Source organism: Myodes glareolus, chromosome 4, assembly GCF_982192425.1.
Source record: "Myodes glareolus chromosome 4, mMyoGla1.1, whole genome shotgun sequence".
Taxonomy (NCBI): Eukaryota; Metazoa; Chordata; class Mammalia; order Rodentia; family Cricetidae; genus Myodes; species Myodes glareolus.
In genome coordinates, this window is record NC_142029.1 from 64,336,695 (window position 1) to 64,348,176 (window position 11,482).

Below are 11,482 nucleotides of genomic sequence, written 5' to 3' on the forward strand. Positions count from 1 at the left end.
AAACCCCATCCAGTCTTCCTTCCCCATTTCTCTGATTCTAATGCCCAGGAGGAAGTTAAGGGATCAGAAAACATGATACTTCAAGATGATCCTCAGATATTTGCCTTCGGCCTGGGGCGGGGCGGGGGGGGGGGGAGGAACCCAGGTCTAAGATGCTTATCTTCCGTCTCAGTTGGAGGTGAAGCCAGAGGAACCTGAATGAGGTGGTAGATGATTTAATCTAGAGAACAGATAGCATGCTTGCCATGTGAAGTGGAGAAGTTGCTACAGCAAACCTTATGAAGTTGGGTGATTTTTTTAATACATAGGAAATGTCCTTAAACGTGTGGGAGGGGTCTTTCTTTGGCTGGATCATACGAAGAATCAAGCCCAGACTATGCAGAGGCTCAATGACGTAAGCCATAGTCACCGCAGCGTCAACTGGTCTTTCTTGCTGAAATCTTGAGTGCCGAGGATAGGGACATGTGGGCATGTTTATTTATACTTATTTATTTGTTGGTTCTTGGAGTGAGGCTAGGTGGAGTGACACGTGCCTGTAACCTCAAGACTTGGAAGGCTAAGGAATAAGGACCTATATAGTGAATTCTGAGTCAGCCTGAGCTACAGAGTGAGACCCTGTTTCAAAAAAGCCAAGATAGGACTGGAGCGATGGCTGACTGGTTAAGAACGCCGACTGCTTTTCCAGGAGGACCAAGATTCAATTCTCTGCACCTTCAATGGGACTCACAACTGTTTGTAACTCCAGTTCTAAAGGACCCGAAGGCTCCCTCTGGTCTCCACAGCCTGGAAGTGGAGGTATGTAGGCAAACACTCACACACATATGATTTCAAAATAATAATAACAAATAATTATAGGCATATTTATTTCACCCCAAAAGACATGTTAGATGTTACCTAAAGCCTTGCTACTCTGAAGGCCCACGGACCAGCAACACTAGTGTCTCCTGGTCCTGGAACTTGCTAGAAATTTAAGATCTCAGGACCTGCACTGGAATCAGACTCCACATCTTTCCAAGGCTCCCAGGGGATTCGTATGATGTGAGAAGTTGAGACTCACTGCCTGGGAACAAGGATAGCTTATAACTTGGTCCTACTTATCAGCCTGTAAGAGGACCGGTTTCACTGGTCAGTAGCGCCTTGGCTGGAAAGTTCTTCCCCAACCTGCCTTGGGGTCAGTGACCGTGTCTTGTCTGTTGTTTGTCAGACTCCCCTTGTGATCAACAGACTTGTTAAGGGAACAAGTGATTAATTTCACATAATGATTCTATGCAGAGTGTAGAATTTAGATGTGACCACCTTGAGTTTTCTCCTGTCCTATTGGTTTCTGAATCCAGGCTGGTTGTAATAATGCTAACCCATTCATGTCTTCATGTGTACATACAGGTCGCTCTTTTGCAAACTGCTGGCCCAATACTTGTGGGAGCCATGGGATGTGTCTCTGTATAGTTTCAAGTAAATGTTTGCCCTTTGCCAGGTAGTGCCCTCCATTCCCTTTCCTGTTCAAACTCTGGCGTCCCAACCCTGTGCACCTGTCACTGCAGTAACACCCTAATAAGGCTCCCTCTCCCAAGGGAGGCCTTGAGATTCTTCAGAGCCACAGACTCTTCCAGGCTTCTGCCATTTGATTCTCTATGATCTGCCGCACTGTATGCTGTCATAAGTATCTCGCCTGGGTGTGCACCTACTCGTTAATTCTTAGGAGATTCTTCAACTACAACTCCCAGGATCCTCTTCCAACCTTCAATTCTCGGTACATCCCACAGATTTTACTCTGTGTTTCTCACTTGGCATACTGCCCCTCACATGGAATCCTTTCTATGGTGATCTCTGGACAATACTTCTACCCCGGATTCCCCACTTAGGTCCTAGAGATTGACGGCTTTTACAGGACCACACCTGCAAGCACAACACTTGGGAGCCTAAGAAAGAAAAAGCCCAGTTCAAGCCTAGCCTGGGCTAGGAAAATATTGCTCATAAAATTATTTCCTTCTTTCTCTATCACTTGATTCCCTCACCTCCACTTGAAAAAGTGTCTATCCCAACAATGAGGACACTAAGAGAAACATACATAGATCTAATTTACATGGGAAGTAGAAAAAGACAAGATCTCCTGTGTAAATTGGGAACATGGTGACCTTGGGGTAGGGGTTGAAGGTGAGGGGAGAGGTAGGAAGGAGCAGAGAAAAATGTAGAGCTCAATAAAAATAATAAAAAAAGAAAAAGGAAAAAGAAAAGAAAAGAAAAAGTGTCTCTCCAAAGTCAGGTTCCTCTGAGTCCTTTATTTTATTTATTTATTTTTTTCTAGACCCCAACTGTGGGTTAAACTTGGCCTGTGTAGCTCACTTTTACCAAGAATTCTGCTGGTCGTTTCATGTCTCTCCGTCGATGCCTGATTAAATTCCTTATCCTTCTGCCCTCAATATCACCCAGAGACTGCCTCCTGCAAAAATTCAATTGAGCCTTCGAACAAAGAACCCTCTAGACTGGATGTTTCCTCTCAGTGATTTTCCACTCACAGACATCGAATCTGCCCTTTGACTACATCTCTTGCTATCCTTATTGTATCTGGACTTGAGCCCAGTCTCTCTCCCCTATTACGATGTCCAGATTCTAATAGTCCCTTCATTAAGTGTTCTTTGTCATCTATGACTAGTGTCAGGAATATTATTTTCTTTTCCAGTACTGGAGATGCAATCAGAACCTTGTACATGCTAGGCAAGTGCTAAGCCTCATTCCCAGCCCTAACAGTGATTTTTTTAACAGATGAGATAAGATTCAAGAGTTGTAAAATGTGTTATCTGTTGAAGCCTTTGGAACAGTATTGGTGTTGGGAGCTATAGACCCCTGGCCCCTTGACCTTCTTTGCCCACCTCAGACCCTTTGCCTGCTGGAGTGAACTGAGCAAAACAACTTGTTTACCTGTGCCTGCAGCTGCTCTGAGCACAAGACCCTGATGGCAGGGGAGTGGGCTCTGGTGGGTCTGTAACTGAAAGATCCCGAGAGCTGGGGCGTGGCCAGAGCCCTATATAAGCTGCCCCTGAGCACAATAAAGTTGGCATTCTTGTATCAAGGATGACCCGTGTCCCCATGTCTCTGTCTGTCTGGGTGCTTGTGTTTTTAAGTCTCCAGCTTAGTTCCTGGATCGCATACCATTCCGTAGTGCAGGTGCTACATACAGGATCCTAGTATAATGCTTCTTAACCTTTCAAATGCATTCCTTTGCCTGGTTGGGATCAACATAGAGCCTAGGCGTCTTCATCTATAACAATCTTTACAGTGCCCTGGGTGTTTCATGCGCCCTACTTTGATTATTAATACCACTCCTTTGAAGCCTCGATTTCAAAGCCATGGTTACATTAGTTTCCCCAATAATGTACACTGAAGCTTTTAAATTTCTCTATTGTATTTGTTGTTTTTCTAACACTCACTCACCAAATTAGTTTACTTATTTGGTTTTTACTTCTCCATCAGTGTATATATTCTAGGAACCACAGTCTCCATTTTTATAATAGTTTATTTTATATGTGTGCATGTATGAGTGTGTGTATGTGTGTGTCAGAGGCTTTGGAGGTGAGAAGGGGGTGTTGGATCCCTGGATCTGGAGTTTTAGGCAGTTGTGAGGCACCATGTGGGCGCTGAGAACTGAACCCAGGTCCTCTGCAAGAGCAGTCAGTGCTCTTAACTACTCAGTCAACATTTTATCCCCAGTACTAAACACAAATAGTAAAATGTAAAAGTCAGGGAGGAGAGCAAATAGCGTCTATCTAGCAGAAGAAATAAGATGAACACTAAGGTAAGTGCAAGGAAAGCCGTTGGTTTGTGCTGCAGAACCTCCAGACTCAAGGACCGGCACATCAGTGGTTCTGCAAGTAGACGTGGGAGCAGGAAACTTGGCTGGAAGCTTTTAAGAGGCGCTTGGGCCACACCCATCCTTATTCCATCAAGGAAGGGATTGAAATTTCCTTGCAGAGGAATGGAGTATATCTTCTCTCGTATTTTCTTGGTTCTTGCAGTGTGGGCATTTTTAAATTTTCTGCCTATGTGTGGTTGCTTTTGTTTTCATTCGACTGGCCTCAGTTTAGATAAGGCTTCCATTGAGAGGTTTTCTAGATTGCTGTATTTAAAATAGGACGCGTTTGTTTCTTCCTCCTTAGCTAAGTCCCTTTTACATGAAACCGGTTCATTGAACATGGCATGACGTGAAAAGAAGTGGTTTTGCTCAGGTATGGTGGCCACATCTGTCATTCCAGCACAAGGAAGGCTGAAGAAGGAGGATTGCTATGGGTTGAAAGCTCATAGACTGGGCTACAGCCAGCTTGTCTCAACCCAAAGCACTAAGGCTATAGTGCAAGCAGCAATGAAACTTCAGGATCCATCCCCACTACTGCATGAGACAAGTGTGCTGGCCCGTGCCTTAGTACCATGCACTTGGAAATCGGAGGCAGGATTGGAAGCTTGAGACCATCCTTGGCTACATAGTAAGTCTGAGGCCAGCCTGGAGCGCATGATCCTCTGAATACAGATGCACAGTTGGACACACGTACGTGCACAAACATACACAGCATATTTAAAGAGATGAAAGAAATAGAAATCCTTTCCTCCATGCACCTACCCTTCCCTCCTTCCTTCCTGCTTCCCTGTCTCTGTCTCCTCCCATCCCAGCCACCCACCTCCCTCCTTTCCCATCATTCAGGGGTCTGAAGCAGCACGGTTACGTAGTCCAGACAGCCTGGGCTACATAATGAAACCCTATATCTCTCTGCTGCAGCCAGTGCTGCCTGGATAGCTGAGACTAGCGGGGGAGGGGGGGGGTGCCAGGATTGAGACACAGAGGCTTCTTTTCAGGTGGAAGAACAGCAAGCCTTATTTTGCCCAGCATCCTTTTATACCTCTACTCCTGCTGTGGAGACCCACAGGCCACAAAGAACACAAAACATCCTTGTCAATTACAGACCACAAGGAAGTTCCGCTGTCAGTCAGGGGGAGTGAGGGCAGCTGGCTCACAACATCTCTCGACAGCATAATAAAGGGGTTTTTGTTCAAGACATGAATAAGCAATGTGCGGTGACTTGTGCCACCCAAGAGGCTGAGGCAGGAAAGTGGCCGTGGATTTGAGACCAATGTGGGCTACATAGTGAGGTTCAGGCTAGCCTGGGCTTCAAAGTTGAGACCCTGTCTCAAAACCCAACAAATCAATAAATAGGTGAACAAATATTACAATTGAAAATATGTAAATAAAGTAACTGTGGGCTAGATTAAGTAGGACATAGTGGATGTCTGTGCTTTGTGTGCTAAGAATACCATGTAACAAAATACCATGGCCTGGGGACTTAAGCACTTCTGCTTCCACAGGTCAGGGTGGGTAGTCTGAGGTCAAGGTCCTGGATGGGGTGGGATCTGCTTGCCCCTGCTTGTAGGTGACCTTCTCCCTTGACCATCACTTGGTCTTCTTAGATTTCCTAACAAAGTCACATTCCAAGTTTCAGGCAGCTCTGACTTCAGCAGGTGAATTTCGTGAAGTCACAGGTCAATTTCGTGAAGTCACAGGTCAGCCCTTAGCCACCTGGACCACTTCAAATACTGTATTTATCCGTATTTATCCATGTCTCCTTGTCACAAGCCTAACTTGTACTCAGAGATGATCTACTGTTGACATTTCTTAATAGCTCGGATGTTTCGTCCTGTATAAGACATTCTGCAGCTTCTCCCTCCTGCTGGAAACAAATGCTTCTGAATGTACTTTATCTGAGCTTCTACTGTAACACTGTTTATTTTATAGTAATGTCAACTTCTGCCTTCAAACTGTATTATAAGATCCCAAGGCACAGATAAATATTTAAATTATTCCTTGCTGGTGTGCTGTAGTGACATTTCAAATGCATTTTAATAAATAAAGACTGCCTGAAGATCTGTGAGTAAAACAGTTCCACTGGCTAGCCTTACAGACCAGATTATGGTAACACACATCTTTAATGTCAGTAGCCATAATGTCACATACCTTTAATTGCAGTAGCCATACTAGTTGCCATAGAAACTGGGTGGTGCATGCCTTTAATCCCAGTCCTAGAAAGCAATATAAGATGGGAGAAGACAACTCTCAGACGCAGTATCATTCTGAGATTCCTAGAGGCAGGATCACCATTTCTGTCTGAGGTTGAGGTAAGAGCCAGTGGCTGGCTGTTTTGCTCTTCAGATCTTCAAGCTGAACCCCAATTTCTGACCCCGAGTGTTCATTTAATCATACTTCAGTGCCCTGGATAGTTTTATGTCAACTTGACACAGGCTTAAGTCATCTGAGAGGAAAGAAGATCAATTAAGAACATGCTTCCATAAGACTGGGCTATAGGCAAGCCTGTAGAGCATTTCTTAATTATTGATTCATGGGGGAATGCTCATTGTGAGTGGTTCCATTCCTAGACTGGTGGTCCTGGGTTCTATAAGAAAGCAGGCTGAGCAAGCCAGGAAAAAAAATGAGTCAGTAAGCCACATCCTTCCATGGTTGCCTCTGCATCAGCTTCTGCCTCTGGTTCCCTTCAATGACGGACTATGATGTGGAGGTGTAAGACAAATAAACACTTTTCTCTCCATGTTGCTTTGGGTCATGGTGTTTCATCACAACAATAGTAACCCTAACTAAGATAGCTGGTGAGGTGGATCAGTGGCCCTGAGTTCAAACCCTGGGACCTACATGCTGGAAGGAGAGAACCAATTCCAGAAAGATGTCCTCTAACCTCCAAACATGTACCATGGCATGTGTGTACTTGCAAACAAACAGATAAATAAATATGTTTAAATTATTCTTAAATATTCATATTTGATATTAAAACCAACCATCTATTGATGACTGACTACATCAGACTCTGGGCATCATTTATATCAGTGACCCCCACAGGAGTCACATATCAGATGTTCACATTACAATTCATAGCAGTAGCAAGATTACTGTTATGAAGTAACAGCAAAATAATATGATGGTTGGGGTCACCATAACATGAGGAACTGTATTAAAGGGTCGCAGCATTAGGGAGGCTGAGAACCACTGATCCACATCATCTCGTAACTGCCCTGCAAAGCCGGAACAGAAACCATACAAGTCAAATGAAGAACCTGTGCCTGAGAGCGCATAGGAAACAAGTGACTCACTTAAATTCCAACTTTTTAACCATCATGTGTTACTGTTTCCATGGCCGTTTTGTATCTTCTAGCTGTAAACAAGATGCACACAGTAGATACATATAAGAATGTAAGAAGAAACCAGCTGAAAAGTAGCCCAGCCAATTGTTATGATATCATCCTTTCTATTTAAAAGTTCTTGTCACTGGTGAACTATTTTCGGTCTGGATTACTGTAACTGGAGTAACAGATGTGTGACCAAGGTCTTCTTCATTCCCATGTTAAACAGCATGCGCTTCCAACTAAAAAGTCATCTTTGCCTTGCTGTGTATTTCTGTTTTGTAACAACTTTAGGCCAAGCTCATGGCCTGTTTTCTTGATATATTTCTCAGCATGCCAATCAATAGCATAAAAAGCCTTCATTGGAAGATATAAATAAAATAACCATGAGAGAGATGATTTAAGATGGGCAGTGGTGGCTCATACCTTTAACCCTAGCATTTAGGAGGCAGAGGCAGGTGAATCTTTGTGAGTTTGAGGTCAGCCTGGTCTACAGAGTGATTTCCAGTACAGCCAGGGCTACACAGAGAAACCTTGTCTCGAAAAACAGAGAGAGAGAGAGAGAGAGAGAGAGAGAGAGAGAGAGAGAGAGAGAGAAAGAGAGGATTTAGCATATAGCTGGTCAGTTTCCATTCTTCGAGGTCGTTAATGAATATATGTGTGTTCACCTATAAACACAATGCTGAGTAGGTAGACTTCAGCATGGTATGTTACTGCACGGTGGAAGAGCAGGCAGGTTGTCCTTGGTAGTGACCCATTGTTGGCTCTGTGACTTCAACACTGGTCTAGACCTAACTTGTTCTGCTTAGAGCTTTCATAGCATTTTGAATAATAAGATCTTAGAATTTACGTACAACAGGCTTAAGTCTGCCAGATGAAATGCTCCTGTATTATTTAATGGTATAATACATTTCATCAAAATGAATAAAGTTTCTATGCATTTCAATATAATTCTTATTCTAATTCAAAGTTAAGGGTTTTTTGTTGTTGTTGTTGTTTGTTTGTTTGTTATTTCCTAGGTCTGTTGCAAACAATTTCTTTCCTCCCTTCATATTAGTTTTCAGAACACAACTCTCTCCAAGTGCCTTTGTTTATACTTATAACATTTTTTATTGCTAGAGCATTCCCTTTATCCCTTCATGATTTCCCTTGATCCAAGGTCCTGTCTAGCTCTGACATCTTGTGTTCTAAGGTGCCCCATGATGAAAGCTGTGTTTGAAATGCTGGGCTTGTCAAGCTCAGAAAAAATAGAGGGTCATGGAGGCGGGCAGGACAGCCAAGGACTGGGACTGCTTTGCTCTTCAGAATTGGCACAATACCTTAAAACAGCTGCGTGCCTGGGCTCCTCTTTATTTATGGGGCTGTAAATCCAGAAAGCAGTCTACTCTTCAAGAGCACATCAAGATTTTCTCCTCCCCAGGGACTTTCTCTATGTGCTTTTGTTCCTGGAGTCTTTAGACTCTAAGCCTGGCAGTCCTAACGAGCTGTTCTCAGCTCCCCGTCTTCAGCATGGCAATTCATGGGACAAGTAATAGTGAAAAGTAGAGATCTATCCAGTGAGACGGGGAACAAATAAAGAGGCCTGGTGGCTTGGAAGTCCGTCTTCGGGCCCTGACATGAGATTTAGGGTTGACTAGAAGGCAAAGGCATGCTGTGATTAAGCAGGCCTCATCCCTCCCATCACCCTCATCGTTGTTTTGGCTCTGGCTCACGGCCGGTCCTGACTGCAGTCAGCACTGTATGAAATTTCTTTGCGGGTATAAGCTCCAGCTCTGGTTGACCACAAGGCCCTAGCTTTCTTCCTCCCCATCATGAGACCCAGGGAAGTCCCAGTTAATTATTTCAACAGCACTACAGTTAGAGAGAGGCACATGTTCTCTTTGCCTATCTTTGATCTTTCCTGGACAGTTACATCTTTTATGACTCCCTATCAGTAATATCTTATGCAAAAACTGGCAGCCTGCCTCCCTACCTCAAGTACCCAGCTTTCAGACTCCATATGCATGACTTCCAACTCTTCTGTCCTTATTAGGTAAGAGCTTTCTTGTTTTGCAAAGAGGCTGCTTTGTAGCAGGTGCCTCTGCTTGGCAGCTAACACTGCCAAGCGCCAGTTTCTCAGTCTGGGACTGGGTTCCTTGCTACTGATGGAGGCAGATGCAATGCAGAGACTAGCATTTGAAATTTAATATGCTTCAGATTGGCTAGAGCAGCTAAGAAATGAAGAATTTCATCATGCTAATTTTAAACACAGGGTAGCTAAAGAACACGTTTGTCTTAGTCAGTTTTCAGTTGCTTTAACAGTTCCCAATATGGAACAGGTTATAAAAGCAAATGTGTTTCCGTGTTTGGGGTCACAGCTTGTGCCCCAACCAGACAGGTTTGGCCACCCATCTTTGATTAGCCAATTAAGACACATTAACAGGGAAAAAGCAAAAAAAAAAAAAAAGAAAGAAAGAAAGAAAAAAGATATTTATTCAATGTGTCTACATTGGGAAGCAGGACTGAGATCCAGCAATCTGGTGAGCCTGCCTTTTGGCTTATTGTTCTGGAGTCAAAGTAAATGGTACAATCATTTGCTGGGCTTGCAGTAAAGGTCTTTGTGCTGCTTTTATTCATGGTTAGCAGGCAAGAAATGTGAAAAGGGCAAGTAAGCGGGGGCGGGGAGGTCTTGCTTTGTAACAGTCTGCTTGCTTCTGTATTAACTGCTTTTCTTGTTGCTATAACAGAATGGGCAACAAAAATAGCTTAAAGAGTTTCTTACGGCTAAATATGTAAAAAGAGATAAAGGCCATCATGGCCATAGCACAGGAGGCTAGTAATGGCGCTACTGCAGCCAGGCAGCAGGGAGTAGGCAGGAAGCAGGGAGGCTCCACCCTCAGAAAATTCCAGAATGTTGTATGGGGGGGGCGCCGAGTGTTCAAACTCAGGAGCCTATAGAGGATGGTTCACATTCAGACAAGGAAGTCACTCAGGATCAGACTTCCTCAAGCGTATCCCAAGCACAGCAATACTTTGTACCGCACGGCCTCATGGTTGTCCTAGCTTAGACTTTCTCCCTGTCTGTCCGCAAACGCAGAGCAGAGCGTGTCTTGTCCCTGAAAAAGAAGGGGGTCACAGGAAGAAGCTGTGCTTTATCCTTGCTTTGGAAAGCACAACCAGACTTGACTGACCACTAAACAGGGATGGAAACGACCGTGCCAGTGGCTCAGGCCTACGACGTCTGCACTTGGGAAGGGAAAGGAGCAGGATCGCTAGGCGTCTAAAGCTAGTCCGAGATGCGGAGCAAATCCCTGTCTCCGGCAAACCCCCAAACAAAGCAAAACCTTGGCTTGGATTGACAATTCTTGCTCAGAGCGATGAGCGCAGTAAGATGTTTATCCACCCTCTCCTGGAGGAGGGTGTGCCAGCATTAAGCTGCTGGCTCTCGTTTCCAAACTTGCCGTTCTATACCCAGTGATGCTGGCATTCTAAAACGCACTTTTGATTTGCCAGCTGTGTCCCATTAGGCGTTCTGAGGGGAAGCAGCTGTGCATTTGAAAGACAAAGAAGGGACTATGGGCTTCAGATTCCACACTTGCTTCCGGTTCTCGACACCCCAGTACCTACACTGGGGTGCAGCAGGTTGTGTTTCTGGTAGAAAGTGACTCTACTGTGCAATTTGCCACCAAGTCCTCATCACTGTCACCTCTCCCGGGTACTAACACGACTCTATGCATATTCATAGAATTAGAATCCAGAATATTTTGTTGGAGTATAGTAAAGATAATGATGTCTGGGTACAGTGGTGTCCACCTGAAATCCCAGCATTCCGAGGCTGAGTTGGGAGCATTAGGAGTTCAAGGTCAACCTCAGTTACTTAGAGTTTGAAGCTACATTGGGCTTCATGAGACCCTGTCTTAAAAACATTAAAATAACAAATCATTAAAGTGATGGTGTCATAAGCAGGCTAAGGGACTTGAAAACATTAGTTCTGTGTGTTAGTGTCCTAAACCTGTAACTGTTCGCCAGGCATCTTGCCCAGGTTTACGTGGAGAAACTGGACGGCACCCCGGAGTCATCATGTTTGAAATTAAATCATTCTCTCCCCTTAAATCAATGACTTTTAATATTAACAACAGTACCCAATAAGTAGTATGCGAATCACATTCAATCTCCAAGTTATGTTCATTCTAATTCTTACCTCTCTACTTCCTGTTGGTAGTTCAGAGCACTAGTTCAGATCTGACTCGCTGGAAAACAATAAAACCTCTCTTTATCTCTCTGCCTTCTAACTCCTTCCCTTCTAATCTTTCTAGAGTGTGTGATTATA